Consider the following 21,224-nt stretch of genomic DNA (forward strand, 5'->3'; position numbering starts at 1 on the left):
AAAGAGGACAAGTTTCAGATCCTAGAGGACCACAACTGAAATTAAAATTTAAGAAGAAATTCTAGAAATGAAACCATCAATGAAATTATATGCACAGCACTTCATAAATCTACATTTATATTCTCACAGACAGCAGACAGAAGAGAAAACTTCTGTGTTTTAACCCCAACTCTATTATTATGAGATGTATCATCATGTAAAAATGTGATAGTTTTCCCCCTGGGATTCAAGCAGATGAGATTTTTGTTTCTAGAATATTTACACAGAATATTCTTTAATAATGTATTTGTTCTGAATTAAATCATTACATTGCTTGTGCTGTCCATAGCATGAAAAAATTCACTGATGTAAATATTCAATATAGTTTTTTATTAATTCTCAACATATTTGGTTTCAGTCTTGATTTTGGTAATATTTCTAGCATTTGATATCATCTTCACTATTCCAAAAATAAATTCCATAAGTGTCCCTAAAATTCAAGCTATGATTTCACTTAGTAAATTATGAAACATCTCTGTTACCACTTGCAGATACCCACATGCATAAACACACATATATATACAAAGAAGTACTGCAAAAAATATATTTCATGTCACTGGGTGCACGGAAGTCAGATATTTTTAGCAGAGTGAATGCAAAACCCTTATTCTGGTCTTTTTACAGTAATCATAGGTTCTTCAGCTGATCACAGAAATGCAAGAAATTCTAAAGATTCAGGAACTGCTGATCAAAAGTAATTTACCTTGAAAAATTACTGTGACTGATGGTTGCATGTCTGTCAACTGGAATTCTTCTTTTTCGGATACCTCCAAGCCCAGTGCTCTTGCTAATAATCTTAAGATTCTTTGCCTTTCTTCGATCCAAATCTCTTGTTCCATATTGATCTACAAGACAGTATTTATTAACATGTTTGCATCCACAGCAGTGCGTCAGCAGAAATCTCGTTGTCACTAGAGGGCAGCCAGCATCTTCTGGAGAGCCAAGAGATCTCGCCATGGGAATCAAGTTCTGCCGGCAGCCGCAGAGGACGCGATTCTGGACCAGTGGGCTATGTCTCAGCTGTACTCATTTTCAATAGAAGCAATTAGCAGCATTCCAGATTTTATCTGGGGATCAAATTATGGTTGGCTGGCTCTTTCAAAGGCAGAATATGAAGACTTGTGAGTGTGGACTTACCAATGACTTGAAGAAACAAAATTTGGACATTAATGGTGCTATAGAGCCAAAAACCCCTCCTCCATCTTCAAGTGGAGGAAATTTCAGAGCAGGTTGATGGAATGGGAGCATTAAGTGTGGTCAGAATATTCCTGGAAGCCAAATCCCATCTCACGTCTTCTACACAATGGACAAATAGAGAATGGTGTTTTTGCTGTGTATGCTGCTGAGTGCCTTTTGCTGACCATAAGTGGATATAAGCTGGTGAAGGAGGCAGAGAAGTGATCGAGTTTAGCTCTGAAACTCTCACAGCCTCTCTAGTATCTGGCATGAGGACAGAGGTTCATCTTGCCCCTCCCTGGGGAACTGATTGGCACCCAAGTAAGTACCTAGGCCTTCCTCTTGCCCAAAGCTGACTGCAGTCAGCTCCTGCAGTTTGACCCAACAAAAAACCTGCATAACTAGGAGAGGAGTCTCATGGCCTCCTTAATGCTTTTCAAATTGTACATTTCCTTCAGTGTATCTGTACAAAATAATTCTGTTTTTCTCGCTCCTGATGTCAATATATAAATAAGGATGAAAAAAAACTGCTTAGTTAGAAACTTATACTTTCAGCTCTCTTGCTTTGCACTACTGACAATATTTTTTACATTACAATCATGTGCAAGGTATTACATAGTTTTACTGTGATATGCTGTGCCAGGCTGCTCACACTCTATCCCACATGCACAAGTATGTGCATGAAAAACAGAGGACTTGACAAGATAAATGTTAATACATGCTTGCACATCAGTGACCAAAATTAAGTCTGTGTCACATCAGAATTGGGCTTGGCTAGTCTGAAAATCTACTTTAAACTCTCATTTTATGCTTAGCAATAAGCAAGGCTTGAAATTTTTACATTTTGTGAAATAAGGACTAAATATATTTAAAATTAGTAAACCATGCTGAAGTGAAAGTAGAACATCAGTATATCACATACACATACACATATATGTAAGCAAAATCTTTGAAAAGAGGATGATCCTTTGTGTTGGTTTTCCTTTTCCATGAAGACAAATTTCTGGAGTATATCATACTAAAAATGAACACATGCTAAAATGGTTGCATTAGGGTAGGGTGTGATTCAACAATTTCAGAAAAATAAATAGTATTTCGTTTTGTATTCTTGCCAGTGAGATTAGTCAGGAACTAATCAGCATTTCACCTGGGTGGCAATGTGGAGGGAGAGGTGATTTTGCACCCTGCTCACATTCTGCATTTTCTCCCTTGATATGCAGTCTGTCCAGAGACAGAGCCATAAACAGTGTTCAGGCATCTCTACAATTCTCTACAGGAGTGGAAGCATAAAGGTCTCAACACTAGAAATAAGGACAATTTTATAAGAACAATTTTCCTTGTGCAGGAGAACACAAGCTCCATCAGGACCTTGACCCCCAGTTTGAGTGCCAGGCCTCCTCCAGAAGCAGCCCTGGCTCCAAAGTGAAGCTTTTTCCTCCCTCTGTGCTCCAGAGCAGCCAGGAGGAAGGTCCAAGCTTCCTTTGGGCATTTTTGTGATAACCCCACATCTCACCATATCTGCACCAGCAACTTTCTCCTGGGAATAAAGTGGCAGGGAAGAAGTCCCAGCACTTTTCCATTTTTCATCTCTACTACCCATGCACACTTTTCTACTTTTAGGAGGGACAGAGCCTTTCTCTTCCACCCAGCAGATCTCCCTTATGCCAAACTCTGACACTAATTCCTGACACACTTCAAAGTGCTGGAGAAGAGCAGAGGAATACTTCTATGCCAATAAGCAGTAATTCAAAGCAAAACTTATTTCAATTGCTTGGAGAATACTGCAGGAGTGAAGGGTGAAGTCCTACTGCCTTAAAAGAAAAGCACAAAGAAAGCACTTGATAAATAATTTAACTGACAAGAATGTGAAAGAAATTTTCATATATTTGCCTGTAGTGCTATGAAGTGGGTTCCAACATTGAAAGGTTCCTGATTAGTGAAAAATATCTCTCTTTGGGAGCAAGAAAAAAAGGTTTCAAATTTAGCTTTCCCATTGAAGGAAAACAAGCCTTTTTAGGTTCCATGGCATAATATGTTGTGTATTCTTTTTTATTTTTTTAATTAATATATTATTTAAGCATTTTTTTATAATTCTAGATTTTTCACATGTTTCTTCATACACTGAAAACTCAGGGTTTAATATGTAACAAAAAAGCATGAAGAAGCATGCTTGAGGTTTTTATTTTTTAATGTGAATCAAATCTCACATGTAAGGATAAAAAATAGGGTCAGTAAGTTATCACATTTTTTTATCCAACTATCAATAAAAATTGAGAGTTTTATTGTATCTATAATAAGGAAATGTAAGCAATTCACAGTAATTTCTGTATGAAATCTTTACTTCTGTTTTTGTTTTTTATTTCAGTACTTAGCAGATTAAAATAAACACAAACATTTCAAATAGCTATTTCCAGATGCTTAATGACATTTCATTGTCTTCTAATAGAAAAATGTGCTTAAAAACAGATTTCAAAGAGAAGTAACAACCAATGTGTGTTTTATTACATCATCATAATACCTTCTTAGTTTATATTTAATCCTTTCACTCAACCAATAATTCAAGCAAAGAAAAACCCTTCAGTAGGAGCCTCTATTGCTTTCAAAACCACATGAGCCTCTAGACTGGCACCAAAATATGAGTTTGAGGCTTATGATAAATTAAAAAATCAATGAAGTATATTTTAAATGCATTTCATAAAATTTAATTTACATGTGTGTTAGAGATGGGCGTAGGCTTTCCAAAAACACTTTGGGCAGCTCAAAAATACATTCATTCCTACTTGCCTGTTATGTAAATGAAACATCCTATACATTTTTACTAATTGCAGACTAGATGCAGATGTCTATATTTTTATCTTTTTCTTGTTCCAGAGACATTATCAAATTGTTTTTGAATGATTTCCTCTCTTGATTGAGATAGAAGAAGAATAATGCTATAAATTACATTAATATTTGTGCTAAATATTTGTAAGTTGGTTCATTGTGGGACCTAGTGTGTAACAATAGGTGCCCTTTAAAATACTGACTTTATTTTAAGGTGACAAGCTTTAGTGACTGATGTAAGATTTTACGTTGAAGGATGCATGGAAATTGACTCAAGATCTTTGGGGTTTTGTTTAGTTCCAAATGGTAAAATTACTTTTTTCTTTTAACATGACCAGGAACTGAAGGGCACTTAATTTGAAAATAAGATTTGGCTTTTTTCTTTTTTCTCACAAACTAACATTCAATTATATTTACATATAAATGTGTTTAGAGGCACTATTGGTCCAACTACAATAGGAATTCAGGCTCCTGAGACAGAATAAACACAATTTCACATAAAGGACACAGAGAGCATGATGCTGGCTTAGCTCAGTGGGTACTGAAATGTGTCCTAATGCAGTGCTTGAGTTTGGGTCAGTTAAAAGAAAAAATGTTGTTATTAATATATACCTGATAAAACTAACATTGCTCTTGGCAGTCAAATAATAAAAGGTTTTAGTTCACAAAACAGTCTTTAATATGTAAGTCTATTCTATGAACTTCATATTCTTGTATGATCTTAACTTTAAAAGAAATTTTAGGGATAAGATCTTTGTCAAGTGCGATGTTGTACTTAGTCTCACATACTACAAATAGCAATGCAGCTAAATAAACATTACATTGCACTGTCATATAGATTTCTTCTGTTTTCCTAGTGGTCAGCGTTTTGTGGTAGCATTAATAGTTATTACGGATTTAAATGGACGCTCTCTGTCTGTAACTGATCGACAAGATCAATAATTTTAAGATCAAATACTAACAGCAGTCTGTTTTTTTCTTTAATCACTGTCTTTTTGTTTTATACCCATGCCTACAGCAAGATTCTGTTTTCTGTATGTAGACAGAGCTTCCTGCTGTGTGCTGTCGAAAGAATGAGAAGACAAGATGGAGAATCAATTTAAGAAAAAAGCTTTAGTTGACAAAGCTTTGCTGTAGATCAATGGAGTCTAGCTAGTTAAAATATCTTTGGGACCAGAGAGTTTAGGTTTTCCTATTCCAGTCATACAGTATTTTGCCAGATTAAAAAAAGTATGCAAATATTGGACAGTTGAATGCCTTTTGGCTTTACTGTAGAACAATAAAAGCAGCTTTAAAATATATTTCCTTGATATACAGAAAATCTAGTCCTTTATAAAACTTGTTCTTTTAAAGGAGACTATATTTACTTAAGAGTGATCTTCATTACAGCAGAGCAGGCAACAGTTTACCCATGGAGAGATGGAATAGCATCCAATTCACAGCCTGGTACTTAGGGGATCTTTTTTTCATTGACTCACTTCGTGTTTTATCACTTATTTTTTCAAACAGGTTTCATAGCAAACACACAATGTGTACAAACTGATATAATACACAGCTCTTCCCTAGCAGATTTATCCTTATATCTGAAATTTATTTAATCATGTTTCAATAAATTTACATACCAGGAGTAATCAATTATTCCAAGATTCATAATGACATGGAATGAAAATATTATGTAACTTTTTTGCTTAAATACACATTTAGGATGATTTAGAAACAATCCAATCACCTTCATGTATGCTACTAAACCAATCAGGACAATAGTCTCAGGCACATGGTGTGATTCCTGGGTATGTCCTAGACAGGGCTAAGTGTGGGTCCCTTCCAACTCAGCATATTCTGTGGTTCTTCATTGGAAAAAAAATGACAAAATGTTTCAGCTATATCACCTATAGAAAAAATGTGTACTTAAATTACTTAGGAACAAATCAACCCTGCAGCTGGTTTGAAAAATGACTAGTCTGGTACAGTGCTTACTGAACTTTCACGTAAGTGTATGGTAGGCACCAAGCCCTTTACAATGAAAATATCTTTCTTAGAGCCTTGGGAATTATGTCTGGATTAAAATGTTGCCTATATATTTTATCTGTGCAGAAATTTGTGCTTCAAAGAGTGACACATTCAAAAAGGGAGCAAAAGAAAAGTATTTCTAAGAAATCAGAAAAGAAAATAAGCTATGTATTTTATGGATAAAAAGCCTTACTAAATTCTGGACAAGATTTCCAAAAGTAACTGGTATGTTAAAGACAAAGAGATTTTTTAAAGGGGTCCATGCAAGGAAGATGAGACTTTTCTGAAAATCAATCTTTTAGCAGACATTTTTTGAAACTTGGGTCTCTAAAATTGCTAATCCCTTCCACAACCTTGTGTCTAAAATTGCTAATCCCTTCCTTGTCTAGCAGTTAGCATTAATCACTGCAGACTGTATCCCAGTGGTCTCTGAGTCTGCTACAGAGTTTACTGCATCTGTGGGAATTTTGTCTTTTGAATAAAAAAGGATGCTGTGGGCTCCTAAATACTGTGTTTCTGGTATAATGTATTACCTCAGATTGAGTTCTGTGTCAGTAAATATGAGAGCACTGATAGTTAAAAGGCCTCTGCATTTAAAGTGAGCATCTATAGCTCCACTGAAATGGCAATTAAAATGTTTAGGAGGATGTCAAAACAGGGAAAATATAAATATTTATATAGAAAATATTTTCCCTATTTCCATGAGTTATTTCACTTCAGTAATGTCAATATGTAAAACCAAACTACCGTGATTGAAAGGGCCAGAAAATGCCTAAGTATGTGTGCATAGATTTGTATATATGGGTGCTAAAGTAGTTACAGTTTTCTTTTTATGCCCTTAGAATGATCATGACTCACCTGGAGTTCTCTGTACCTACTTCATCTCAAACCTATACAGCTTGGAGCAAACTAAAACAGAGGCACTGAGATGTCATGCAAACACATTTTTTGGCACCCAGGAGTGCCTGCAACTATATCACTTTATACTGGCAAATTACCCAACCATTCCCTGCCTTCCTGCATCAGCTTAATTTCAAGCAGCCAATTCAATTGTTACCAATGTCCTTGGACAAATGTGTTAGATCCAAGACAAATCATTTATCTGTACAAAATATGGCTTTTTTTTTTTTTTTTTTTTTTTTAATTCTGGACATAAAGGAAGAAGAATCAAGTGCACTTGCACTAGGTTTTAATATTGAAAACACAGCTGTGATTCTGCTTCTAGATAGGCATTAGATCTTTAGTCCTTTTAATATTGAATGCAAATATGACACCATGAGGGAAACATCTGGGTTTCCTCCTTATATAGGAAGGTCTCACTGAGTGCACATTTACAGAACTGCACATGGATGAAATAGGTATTATGAACAGTATTTTTCTTATTACGTGAAACCTAGCAGTGAAAAGGATTGTATACAAAAATATTATTAATCCCTTGATGTTTTGGTCTTCACACTTTCAAAAGGCTCTCTGCAGAACCACAGCTTCATTAAAAATACAGTCACTAGTAATTTCTCTGACAGAGACTCTCCTGCATAAATTAATGTTGCATTCTTGTATTCTCTAAACCTGTCCTCCAGGAACAGTAGAAGGAGCCTGCAAGCCACAGCATAGAAGTAACAGTAAAGGTGCAAACTGTATCCCCAATTCATCTTAATGATGTGTTAACTTCTAATCCTGGTTGGGACCATTAAAATACTGGATTCTTTATGTGGAGCTGTTGAAGAACTACCTTAACCCTTGCATTGCCTTGGCATCAGATCTCTTAATGTTCTTGTTCACTACGCAGCATAAATTATTATTGTCATCTTTATTGTTACTATATGATATACATAAATAAAGCCTGGAGTGAAAAAGTGAGCTATGAGTTAAACAAATTGTCTGCTTCAAGACAACAGTTTTAATAAATTGTAAAATAACTTTCTGAGGAATCGAATGGTAGTGTTCTGATAAAGCAGTGAAGTGGGAATTACAGATTCTTTACTTGTTGGTGGATATAAACCTCTTCATATGACCTTGGGAAGGTCACCTGCTCCCTCCTTACCCTCACTTCAGACTATGCTCATAACAAAGAACCAGAATAATCAGTACTCTACCACAACTTACGAGTGTGCTGTGGGGAAAAAAGAAGCTCTAAGTAGCTGATGAATGCTGCAGAAAAGACCACAGACAAGGGAAAATATTAAAATGTAAACGTTTAAGTAATTTTTAGGTGTAATTGGTAAAGGAAAATAAATTACTTTAAAAGTAGAGAGGTGGAATACTCTGAATTACATAAATTTGTTTTGCATTTTTGTGGGTTAAACATGAAATACTTCCTTATGCACAAAAGTTCCCTGGATCAAGACCATAAGGATCTATATGAATACAAGATAAATTCTTCAGTAGCACAGAGGAGACAATATCAGATGGTGACCTCTCCTCATGACCTTAAACCAAGAAAATCCACTGAGTCTTGAACACCATCATGAAACAAAAATTCAAAGCAACTTTTGTATAATTCCTATCATAAAAACATCATTAAGGTTTAGACGAATAGTTTTAAGAACTCCAAACTAAGAGTGAGGACATACTGGGGAGCAGCAATTAGCTCAGTTGGTCACAGCCTTGTGCTAATAACACCAAGGTTGTGAGTCTGATCCATCTGCAGCCATTTGAGTTGGACTTGATGGTCCTTGAGGGTCCCTTCCAACTCAAAATACTTTGTGAATCCTGTGAAGTAGGTAAGAGAGAGTGGAAAAACATAGGGGTAAATAATGGAGAATTATGAGGAAAGAAATAAAAGAGTTATTAGCTCAATCTCTTAAGCAGTTAGCATGATTTGGATATCTAGTTCTGAAAGGCTGTTTGTAAACACAGATTTCAAAGGAAGGGAAGTCTCTTGTTCTGATTTATCTTCTGGAAGCAATAACATCAGCTACTTATATGCCTAAACTTTGTCCTCCATTACCCAAACTTTTGTTTCATCTGACTTTACTAGTTTTTGAGTGGCTTGGACACCTCATTTAGGTGCCCCTTTTCAATTTCATCTATAAGGACTCAATTTCCTCCAGGCATGTTATAACTGAGATTTGATACTCAGCTTGGGTGTGAAAATCCCATGAGTGACAGCAAAGCCTGCACAAATTTTGGTCTGTGTATGTGTGCAAGTATGAACAGCTCAGTTTTTTCTTACCCTGGTAAATGGAATCATTGCAAGGTAATGGCAATCTCCTTATAAGTTCCCATCATCGGTTAGAAAAAAAAAAAAAGTAATTTTTTCTTTGAATCTGATCTTCCTTGCCTCATTAGGTACAACAGACTACACAAAAATTATTTCTAACCTGTGTTACTTAGTGTGTGTCCCTTTATTCTATTTTTCCTTTGAACTTCCTATGTTCTTCTGCATAAAAGTAAAATTTTTCATTCATCGTTAAGTTTCTCAAGCCAGGATGTGGGCTGAAATCTTAAAAAAAATTTTCAGGCTGCACAGTTGGAGGAAACTACCTTTGCAGCACACATTGATTATGACTTTATTATTTGAGGAATCTACTGAAATTCTTTACTGTGTTACCATACTTTTCACAGCATGGCTTACTTATTCTCTTTTAGGTAATAGCAAGTCTTGGGCTGGCCCCCATTAATGTCAGACACAACTAATTTTGCCAAGTAAAAAAAGTTGGGCATTTTATTACTGGTATAAACAAAACTGGGAACAGTTCCTCAAGTTCCACTATTCCTTGAGCACCTTACTATTTCCCACAAAGCTGTAGTTATTTCCAGGGGGTGCAAAAATCATCTTTGTCATCTGGAAGATTTTGAATCAAGCCTTATTCGCCTGAACAACCTTACTCACGCACATTCTGAAATATGACCAGTCTTTCTCCTTCCAGCTACTGACATCTTGGCAGGGTATGAATACTAAACTGTGGTGGCACAGCTTTTCATTTTGTCAGATATTATCTGTTCCTTTTCACTTTCTCCTGCTTGATATGTTCTTTAATACATGTCTCTTTTTTTTGACTCACTGAAAAATGTCATTTTTATTATTACTTATTAATCATGGTTGAGCATCCTATTACCCTTCAGCAGCTAAGTTTAAGTCTAAAGTACTTAAATCATAACAACCCACCAGCTTCCAGTGAGAAACTAATGAAATTATTAAATTGTTTTCTCATTTTGAAGGACCTGGTGTATGATCAGCATGAAAGTTTCCAAGGTAAGCAATCATTCTTACTTGGAGTAGCATTCATGCTGTATTTGCTGCATTTGATTGTATGGCCAAATAGAAACCATGGCAGAGTGGTAGCAGAGGCAACGTGAGTGGTTGAGGGTTGGCATTTTTCATCTTGGGGTGCTGTTGAGGAAGGAAAATCCTGTGGAAGGCAAGAAGTGCAACCTGGTTGGTCTCTGTGTTAGTGATTTCTTCTGGATGTATTTAAATCTTGAAAGTCTTTTGATGAGATTTTGACTAAATTAAAAAAAATATATTGTTTTTCTTTACTCACTGCTCAGTATGAAGACAATGCTCAGCTCTCCTTTGTAATTAATTTTGTGATGGTTGTGATTTTAATGCAGAGGTTTTAACATTAAGATTTTAACCCTTTTTGATGAGAAGCTATTTTTTTCTTAAATACAAATACCAAAGCAAAATCACTTCAAAGAGAACCTTTCACCAAGAGTAAAAAGTCCTGAATCTGAAGCAATTACTCTGATTTCATTGCAGTTTTTTAAGCTCTTTTTTATATCAGATGATTGTGCTTCAGGAAAAGATGGGCTAAATTTCAATGCTTATGAGACATTTTATTTAACTACAAACTAATTAATTTTATAAGAAAAATATAAAAAAAGGATTAAACTATTTCAAATCTCGAAAGAAGTTCTCAAATTATTCACATGTAATTTAACATTAACCTAGAAATGAAAAAAAACTACTCTTGTTCTGATGTGACTTTTTCTTGCTTATTATCTTAAACCTTTCTTTTTCTCAAGAATAACACCATTTAATTCAGAGTTACACTGTGTGCAAGCAGGAGCAAAATTAAACCTCCAAGCTCTCTTGCTTTCTGGAATTACGTCTTAGGGTTTTTAAAACTGCTTTTCTCAAAAGTCTTTAAAGAGTACCTTTCAGTAAATAAAAGCTCATGTGCCCTTGCCTTCCAGTTACTGCTTCAGGTGTCTAGACAATTCCTGGGAGGCTTTTGCTGCTCTGTCTAGTGCAATTCAGCTCAAGTCAGGAGAGCAATCACAGCAAACGGGCAATGGAAATGGATCTCATAGCCATGGCATGATCTGCTGCACACCCCCAGGTGTGCCTGTGCTCACTGGGACAGGTCCCACAGGGAACCTCCCTGCAGGCTGAACAAAGGGAGCAGGAGAGCACGGGGAAGCAAATATCCATGGACTAAGAAATGTGTGCAATATTTGTAAAACATGCTTGTGCAATAGGCTTGGGCAGATACTGATTTGATGTCAAGTTATTTTCATTTACAGCAATGAAGCAGACTGACTCTGGACATTTTTTCACTTCAAAGTTATTTTTTAAATGTTATTATTAGTTCTACAGCTTCTTTTGAAAATGTCATAAATATAACAGTTATACAGAATTTTACTTGAAACCTCTTCTCGACAGAGATTTTATATCATTGTTAACTAACAAATTCCATAAACATTTATGACAAAAGGCCACTTTTTTATGAGAAAATCACCTAGTTCTGATGAGATTTACAGTATATTCACAGAAAAAGTCTACGAGTGTCCACATTTCAAGAAAAAACAGCTTCTCAATAGGGAGGCACAGAACTGCAGACATTAAAACCATTTTTCTCTTCAGTAAAAAGATCAGAAAAAAATCCTCCCACAATTTTGGGACGCTCATCAATTTGAATGTGATAACAAGTACATCCCTAGAGGCTGCTTCTGAAAAACCCATCCAGGACATTTGCACTTCCCATGGGCAGACTGCTTCCCACTGTAAACAGCATGAATCCTTCCACCCACTTCAGTGGGAGCTGACAAAGGGTTTTACTCATGGTAAGAGATAAACTTTTCAAGGTCTTGAAAACACAAAGGTCTGCTTTTCTGCACCCTTACAGACCACCAGGCTAACTGAGAATGTTTCCTAACAGCTAACCTCTGCTGTTTGATTTTATTTCCTGAGGCTCACATCACCTCATTACCACTGGCTGTTTGATTTAAAAATAAGCAGGACTGGCAGGTTCTGGCTAGTGACAATTTTGTCAGGCTTGAATTTACTTCCCTTTCCTCTTAGAACAGAGGAGCCACTTTTCTTTCTGATGGCTGCCTATAGATATTTACCAGGTTGATTTCATTTTCTTCTGCTACAAAGGAAAAAATGAGTATGACCTTCCAGCAGACAAAGGTGAAGCTTCTGGTATTTTTTCTTCTCTCATTTTATACAGAGATGCTACTGATTTGGGAGAAATTCCCTGTATGTATATAAAACAAAAAATAATTCTGAAAAGAGTAGGAAATGTTGAAAGGGAAATAACTTCTGTATTCTCAATAGCAGCTTTCGGGAATGCAGAGTTACAGTTATTTACTGGTAGAAGCCCTCAGTCCCAGCCAGACATTTAATGTTGTGTGTCAATACTTCATAAACATACCCCTGATAATGAAATATTTCTAGAAGATGATTCTTCTTGTAAACTCTAGGTGACTCTGTTTTTCTTGTTTTGTTTTGTTTTTGGGATTTTTTTTTATTTGTTTTGTTGGGGGGTTTTTTGTACACATCGTTTATTCAATCTTTTAAGAGCTACCTCTCTTGTCTAAGTATAGCTACTTAAGACCAAATTATTTTAATATCCAAGAATAATTAATCCTTAACCTTTATTGTGTTTCTCTGGATTCTATTATAAGGTGAGCTTCAGATAATATTTCTGAAATGAACTTCTCTTCATACACATTTTCCAAACAAAATCTAGTACTGAAATTGTTCTCTAAAAGCTAGTCAGGGATTAAAAAGACAAAAGTATACAACTGTAAAATGCAAAAGAAAAGTTAAAATATTAAATCAATAATTATATTTAAATAAAACTGAGATGATGAGATGCCCTGAAAAAATACAATTATATAGCTCTTTCCAGGAGCTTGCCACACTGATCATTGAAATGATACTAGTAACTGAGGGTTTTTTGTTTATTTTTTAATCACAGTGATTCAGATACAGTTTTGAAATTGGAAATTGTTCCTCATGAAACTAATGTTTGATTATTTTCTACGTGTAAGGCACAGCAAAATTCCAGACCCTAGAATTTTTGAGAACACATACCCCATAGCTGGAGGATATGAGTGACTGAAAGAAAGCCACAATGGAAAAAGATATTAATGTGTTTGGAGACAAGTTAAGCACTGGAGATACTGCACTGGAGTGACAAGTTTTATAGTGAAAGAAACAGCAAGTAGAAATTGAAACTACAGCTTTCTCCTACAGTTATGATAGTGTATGACTGCATACTGTTTTTCTCTTAAAATACATTTCTGTTCTCTGCATATACAAATTTTTCCACAAAAAATATACTTGTTAAAAAACTGGACAATGAGTACGATGTTAAATATTACTACATACTCAACAAATATTTCACCAGAAAAAAATATAATCCCTTTTGATTGCCTGGAAACTGAGAGAAATGCTAATGAAAAGATTATGGTTTTGGATTAAAATGCACAGATTTCTATCTGCCTAAAACTCACCTCTCCTCTTCAAATAATAAACTTTACTTTCAAAAAGTATTTCTTTTCCCCTACAATAACAACAATAATATTTATCCAAAATGTTTAATTTCTAAGTAATATATTTTGATCATTGATCAGAACAAGATCAATTTAATTTAGATCAAAAGAATCACCTTCAAGGTACCCAAACCAAGTCAGGAGGGAAATAAAATAACTTATGTAGTTAATAATCAGTAATTTATTTCTTTCTTTATATTGGTTGAGGATGTTTTCAGAAGGTTTCAGCTCTGGTTTGTAAAACAACCAAACCAAACCAAAGAAAACAATGCATGCTGGGTCTGCTATGGCCTGATTTCATTGATGTTTCTCCTGGGAGAGCATCATTCCAAACCTAGAGCCACTTTTGTTCAGATACTCCCAGTACTAGAAACACCTTCAAAAATCTTTCTCACTGTGATCATCTTTGGGCTGAGTTAAAAAGCATATTAAAACAAAACAAAGGAGGTGTTACCCAGACCCCTTCACATTCTTTTTCCTTTTTTAACTTGCACAGGCTGCACCAGCCTCACTGGCTGGTGATTTCCAGAGGCTGTACAGAGATTGCCTTTGAAATTTTAATTGATTTTTTAGAGTGAAAAAGCTTTTTCACACCTCGAATTTAATGACATGTGGTATAGCTCAGATAGACTTATGTCAACACTGCTACCTGATTTGAAGATTGAAGCTGGTGCCATATATTAAATGAGAAGGTGAAGGGAGAGCTCTGTGTGAAACCACCTGCAGGCAGAGGCCTGGCCATGATGGGGAACCAAAGAGAAGTGATCACAGCAATCTGCAGATGTAGCAGCACATCAGGGTACAGCTGCTTTCAAAGTGAAGTCATCTATCAGGGGCAAGGATATGTCTGACTAATTGCTACCTGGATTTTCAAATTATGACAAAATTAATGTGGCAAGAAACCTCAGGGCTAAAACTCAGTATTTGCACCAGCACATCTTGAACTCAGAAGTAACTAGAAATGATCAAGCTAACATTTTGTACCCCACACTGCAACTTCTGAAAAAATAGTTCCATGTTGCTAAATCTTCATTTGGAGACAACAGAAACTGGAGGATAAACCCCTCTCCTTGTTATCCATTTCCACTGGATAATTGCCAACAAGTCAAAAGAAAAAAGAATTTAAAGAATAAAATATCTGCAATTTCTAATCTGAATTATTTTGGCATTAGATTTCCACCACTAGTTTTATCTTTACTCTTCTAACTCAAAAGAGCTTATTTCACCCTGGAAAGTACATACATTTATGCTGCAATCAAATCAGCCTTCAAACTTGTTTTTGATAAACTAAACAGACCTGGCATTTACTCAAAGATTTGAATATTTTCTGTGACTTTTTTGTTCCTCATGTTTTCCAGATTTTAAACATCCTGTCGTGGAGTTAAGCTTGCCTGCCTTCCTGTGTCAGCCTGGCTACATGGATAAAAACCACCTTCCTGTTTTCATGCTCCTGTTTAATCACAGGCAGTACCGGCTGCTTTTGCCACAGCACTGCTTTAGAATTTCATGTTAATTCTTTCTTAAGCATATGCTTTCCAGCACACACTGTTTTTCATCCTTTGTTCTTGCTGAATCGCTTTTTCATGACCTTAAACTACAGTTTTTCTACATAGCCCAGGTCATCAAGCAATCCTGGTCCCTGTTAACTGCTCTCTTAATTATTTACCCTGCTGTCCTTTGTAACTTTGCTCAGTAGCGACTCAGAAATGACCTCTCCAGACAGATTAACATCAATAACCTGCCTTCTGAGGTACCAATCAAGTCCTCCTTAGTGAGATGTGGTGTGCATGTGTGTGTGAGGGGATACACCACAGCTCCCCGGGGCAGTGGGCAGTGCTGTGGCCGGGCTGTGAGTGCCATCCTTCCACAGCCCGGCTGCTCCATCAGCCCGGCTGGCACCTGGGCAAGGCAGGGCTGCAGGTGGCATCTTCCCCCTGCACACAGGGGCAGCACCCTGAGCACACAGCCACCAGTCAGCAGGTAAATTTTCATCCTTTGCTTTTTTATTTTTTTTCTTTTTCTTTTTTCTGTTCGTGTTTTTTTCCAAAAAAACAATTTGATATTTATGAAATTTGATCACCTTCAGCAACTGTGTGAAAATGTCAGCCTATCGATTAGTCATGGGCTGTTGATTGTAAGGATTCACTCAAAGGCTCAGTATTCATCATTCATTATCTGAGTGGTGTGGCCAAGCTTCCAAGTCAAATAACATTTTTACTTTTCCCTGATTGATTAATCGACCTTTTAAAAACTTCTTAAAGACTTCTTTCCAAAACAAAATTTTGCACATGAGAGATAGAGAGATTACTTTCTTATGTCTTTTCTGCTGGAGAGCTGCTGTGAGATAAACTGCCAGGGCACTTCCCAGGTAAATGTGAGGAACAGGTCAGAAAGGAAGGAGTGGTTAAGAGGAGCATAAATCAAAATTTTGTAGAAAATAACTTGCTTTGGGAAGAAAACAAACAATGTTATTCAGTATTTATGTTATCCCAGCCACATTAAAAAAAAAATATGATAAAGACATTTTTTATTGAACTGATTCAATACAGATCCCCAGGCATTTTGTCACTGTCTTTAAGGTCCCTTTTTTTTTTTGTTCTTTTTCACCTTTCTGACATGAGTTTCAACTTAACTGCAAAGACAGTAGAAATCTTCTGGACTTTATTATAGACTTTATTCACACAGAAATTGTGTACTGTATCGGAAATCATTTTTTTTAACTCTTTTACCTAGCCATGGGCTAGCAATGAAGATCCACCCTCTGGACAGTGTCTCACACATATGAAAGGCACATGTAAATACAGAGCTTCTGAGGAAACACTTCATTTCACAGTCACATTTAATTAAGTCATTAGCTTAAATACAATACCTTATCAAAGACAATTAAAGAATTAGTCAGTATGTACCAAAAATGCCTCTCCTTTCACCATATGCTCCTCTCACATACCCAACTTATCATATACCCATATTTTAAAAGGATCTGCATTACTTGCTCACTGGTCCTCGGCCAGAATTTCAGGTGTTAACATATTGAAAAATAATTAATATCCTGGGGCCCTCTGCCTGATGTGTTGCCTCTCCTCCCACCTCACCCTCAGTGATGGGAGAAAAGGCACTGGAGATTAATTGCTCATCACAAAGCAGAGATAGCTGACAAGTCTTGCCCTGTCCAGAGTAATGACTCAAGTTCTGTAACAGACACTCTCCCTTGGTCCAAACCAGCCTCTTTGGGTCTCTCTGCACACACTGTAACACAGAGTTTACAAAGGATGCCTGGGGATGTGTAAATCCCACAGCACTGATAGGGTGCAAAGGCAGTGAGGAATTTTAAATGCAGGTTGGCTTAGTCCTTTCTTTGAAAACATATTTAATGTGGCTGATAAGAAGGCTTATGGGTATATTTTATTATTTAAATCTACATAAATAGCAAAGCAATTTATAATAATGCATTACAAATCCCCAGAGTTCCCACCTACATTCTAGCTCTCACAGTTCTTTCCCATTTTCTGAGTGCCTGGGGAAAACTGAGTCTTGCCGTATCAGTAATCTGATGACAGGGGAGTAACATCACTGATTCTGACAACAGAAGCAGATTATCCTCTGAGAAACCTGAATTATCATATCTTTAAAATGGGAGAGCGAGTTTTCACCAACTTAATTCATTAGCTGGTGTAAGTGCTTAGGAAGATGACTTGTTTGGACCTTTCCTCTGTATTTATATTGTGCTGTAGGCTCTTCCTATGGAAACAACTGCATGTATTGACCAGGAGACCCTAAGAAACTAACACTGGATCCAGTATGCTAGAAATGCTGTAAATCCAGTATGGAGCAAATACCAATTTTCCATGACATCTCAGGAAATATTTTCCCTTATTGCACCAAGATTTTCTGGTAGTATTTCCATGATCATTTCCTTCTAATTTCAGAGGGACTAAATATGAATCTATAGGTTGATATGTATCTATTTAAGAGTGCCTTTCATTGCTACAAGAATATTTTTAATCACTCAGATAAGCTCAGATGTAAAAGAAGTTCATACAGAAAGTCTCTAGAAGTATTCTAATCTAAAAGCTGTTGTAAATGCCACAAAAGCCAAGCCAGAGATATTTCATGGCACTAACGTTTATAGTTTACAGTGCTGCAATGAATTCCTTGGAAGAATATGTTAAAATTGTCAGTTTCTATAATGCTCTGCCATTTTTCAAAATTTTCTGGTCGAGAGGAGTTATCTATGTCTTTGAGAAATCTGAAAAGGCTATCCTGACTAATAATTTCTCAGTGGTGATAGCACAGGAGTTTCTGCACATGCATATGGTAAACAGTTAATTTTCAGTGTGCTCAAGAGAACCTTTTTTAATTGTTATCACTGACCAATACTAAAACTTCATTATTAAACTTCTCCAGTGATAGAAAAGGAGGTGGAAAGCCTGATAATTCGATTTCTTAGAGATTTCTTGCAGCAGAAAGCATGTGCAGAACCCAGGCTGTATTTCCAGATGACTCAGTGGAAGATAATGTGAATAGGTAGTACTTAAAAGAGTTGTACAGTAGCTTAAATTGTAGTCTGGAATTAAATTTGGTCCGTTAAGCCTCAGAACTAGGAGAGAAGCTTTTTCTGACTGAGGATGGAGAAGGGAAAACTTACCATAATATTCCTGCTCAAAGTGTAAAAACTAAATTCCAGAACTGATTTCTGCATCATGTATCCTCATGGAAATGTGCTTTCCAGACCTGCAGGTAAATTGCTGCTGCTATTTGAGATATTTGCTAGAGGGTGAATTCATCAAGATAAATGGTTTGGTATGTTTTTAGAGATGTTTAATTCTGTGTATAAGAGACCATCTGTTTTCTGATAAATGTTCTTGCTCATATTTTTGGGCAGGTTATTTTATTTAGTCTTTTAAGCTTTGCTTTTATTTTTTTAATAAACACATTTCAATAAAAATCATAGAAAGAATCACAATATATAAATGAAAAGCAATTTATCTATCTTCTTTTCTTTTTTCTTTGAGTTTTCATTTGCTTAGGTCTTCACTTGGTTGATTTTATCTCCCAGGTTTTGGGGTGAGAAGGGAACTATTCTATGTATTTTCCTGAGCAGTCTGTAAGCTTGCTCCCCATGGTTATATCTGTCTTCCAGATCTGTAACTTTGAAATGCCCATGAAACTCTTGCTTAGTAAGGATTTCTGATTATGAGCAGCTTAAGCAAAATTAAAAAAACAAACAAAACAAAACAAAACAAAAAAAACAAACAAACAAAAAAAACAAACCAAGCAAACCCAAATGCTGAGTAATTTATGAAATGAAATTCTTTCTATTTAAGATTGCAACAGTATCATATGTCCTGCAGAGGGGTGCCAATAGAAACCCCAATACACAAGCAGTGAAATTCTTACAGTATCTCTCACATGCCCATTAGTTGATAGGAATAACTACAGGAGTATTTAGAAAATATCTTGCTCGGTAGATTACATTCAAGCAGCTCATTGCTAACAAAACCTGTAATTTTTACTTGTGTTAATTATGACTGAATAAAACATTCTATTTTTTTTTTTTCTTAAAAAGCTAAACAAAATTCACAGGTAAATCAAACTTCTGGAATGGCTGTAGCATTTATGAGTTCAGAATTGACAATTTGAGAATTTCCTCTAATATCTTCTTTAAAATGAACATTTCAACAAACATTCCCATGACCATTATAATCCCACACAACATTTGGAAAAAGTAGACACAAAAGGAGTAAACACAGCCAACATCAATTGTCTGGGAGCATACTGTCAGCACTTATCAAACAAGCAAAGTAACTTACCTATTATAATTATCATTGTTATTATAACAAACATTCATGGAACTGTTCTGAGGTATCCTTCTTGGTCATTTTCTGCAATTTATCTTGCCAAAATAGAGAAAACTTCTAGGAAAAAAAAAAAAATATGAACTTCTGTTTCTTTTTCTTTGACACCAAATTCTGCACAAATTTAAATCACATTCAATTTTACTTATTTTCTTTATTTCATTAGAAGGAATGTGTTAGATAAAGTGGTTATTGATTTTGAGTTTTCTGTATGTTTTATGCCTCATAATAATTATGAGTTTACCTGAGAACTCCTTTTTTCTTAAGAAGTTTAGTGTTGTGTCTGTGTGTTTGTGTGTATGAGAGTGAGGCAGATTTTGGTTACACACTGTAACCTTTGGATATTCAACCAGGATGAAAGGATATGTGTTCATAGGTATACAACTGAAAAATCTGACTTGCTTTAGAGGCAGATTTATTGGAAGCACAAAGAAAGGGGTGTACTTGCACTGTGTTTCCCACTTTCTTCCATCTCCCAGAATTTCTGCAGTGATGTAAAATGCTTCTGCACATCGCAAAGTAATTTTTTTAATTTTTCTTAAAACCTTCTCAAAGTCCTCTTCCCAGAATGTTGTTCCATTGCCATGGTAGTGCTAGAACTGTAGGCACATGAGTCAGTAATTAAGAGAGATGTTGTTACCTGTTCTTAGGACACAGCAGCTTGAGTTCATAGTGCTCACAAACATCAGCACCTTCCAGGAGATCCAGATATGCCCTTGCATCAAAATCCTATAAACTCAGTCCTATCTAAGCTTTTTAGGAAAATTCTAATTGTAAAGTTAGTGAAACTGTTGTATCTCTGGTTCTTATAGTTTGCTTTGCATATAGCCCTGAACCTCCAAGAAAACCTTCCGGGACTGGTGATTGCTGCTCCTTGTAGGTCAACAGTACTCAAGAGTCTTCATTTCCAAGTAGAAATGTTAAAGAGAAATTTGTTCTAAACCCTAGGAGATTATTGAATAGTACTGAACACAAGAAGAAAATGTACAAGAGAAGTAGTACAGCATTTACAGTTTAATGAAGTTAAGACATTCATTGGAACAAAAGGAATCTCTCAAAGGAGCAGGTTTAGCCTCAATGGCCTTGAAATGGCCAGATTACATCATAATAAATCTCAATATGATCATTCTTTCCATGGTGCATATAGTGCAGGTCTTCAGAAAAGTTGCTTGTAAACCTGAGTTTTCCCCTAGTTCACTACTCTTGAGAGTTCCTGATTTCCTTTATTCTTAAGCTGAATAACACCGGGCTACTGGGACTCATTAATTTGAGCTCTAACAAAGAATAGCTCGATTGAATCAGTCATAAGTTAAATGCATGGCACTTTATTCTTTATGTGGGACCATCACCTATGGAGAACACCACATCTCAACTCTGCCTCTTGCCTCAAAAGCAGCCCCTGCGTTTTGGTGCTCAGGCATAGGCACCGACAGAATTGGCTCTTCTGTGTTGGTCCTGTGACAGGGTGAGAAGGTTCCTTGCTCCTATCAGTGCAATTACACCAGCACAGTGTAAAACACACTTTTTTTTTTTTTTTAAGCTACAGCAAAGAACTTTAAAATGTAATTATTAAATCACAGTACGTAGGCT

The 21,224-nt window shown here is 36.0% G+C and overlaps 1 long non-coding RNA gene across 1 annotated transcript in view; it reads right to left on the reverse strand.

The window, feature by feature from the left end:
* Nucleotides 1–15,617, reverse strand: part of LOC146766750 (uncharacterized) — a 48,430-nt gene extending 32,813 nt beyond the window's left edge. Inside the window, exon 1 of the long non-coding RNA XR_014957053.1 lies at nucleotides 743–15,617. This is a non-coding gene — a long non-coding RNA (uncharacterized LOC146766750). The remainder of the gene's footprint in view (nucleotides 1–742) is intronic.
* Nucleotides 15,618–21,224: the final 5,607 nt, after the last annotated feature.

Source organism: Lonchura striata, chromosome 8, assembly GCF_050655825.1.
Source record: "Lonchura striata isolate lonStrDom1 chromosome 8, ASM5065582v1, whole genome shotgun sequence".
Lineage (NCBI taxonomy): Eukaryota > Metazoa > Chordata > Aves > Passeriformes > Estrildidae > Lonchura > Lonchura striata.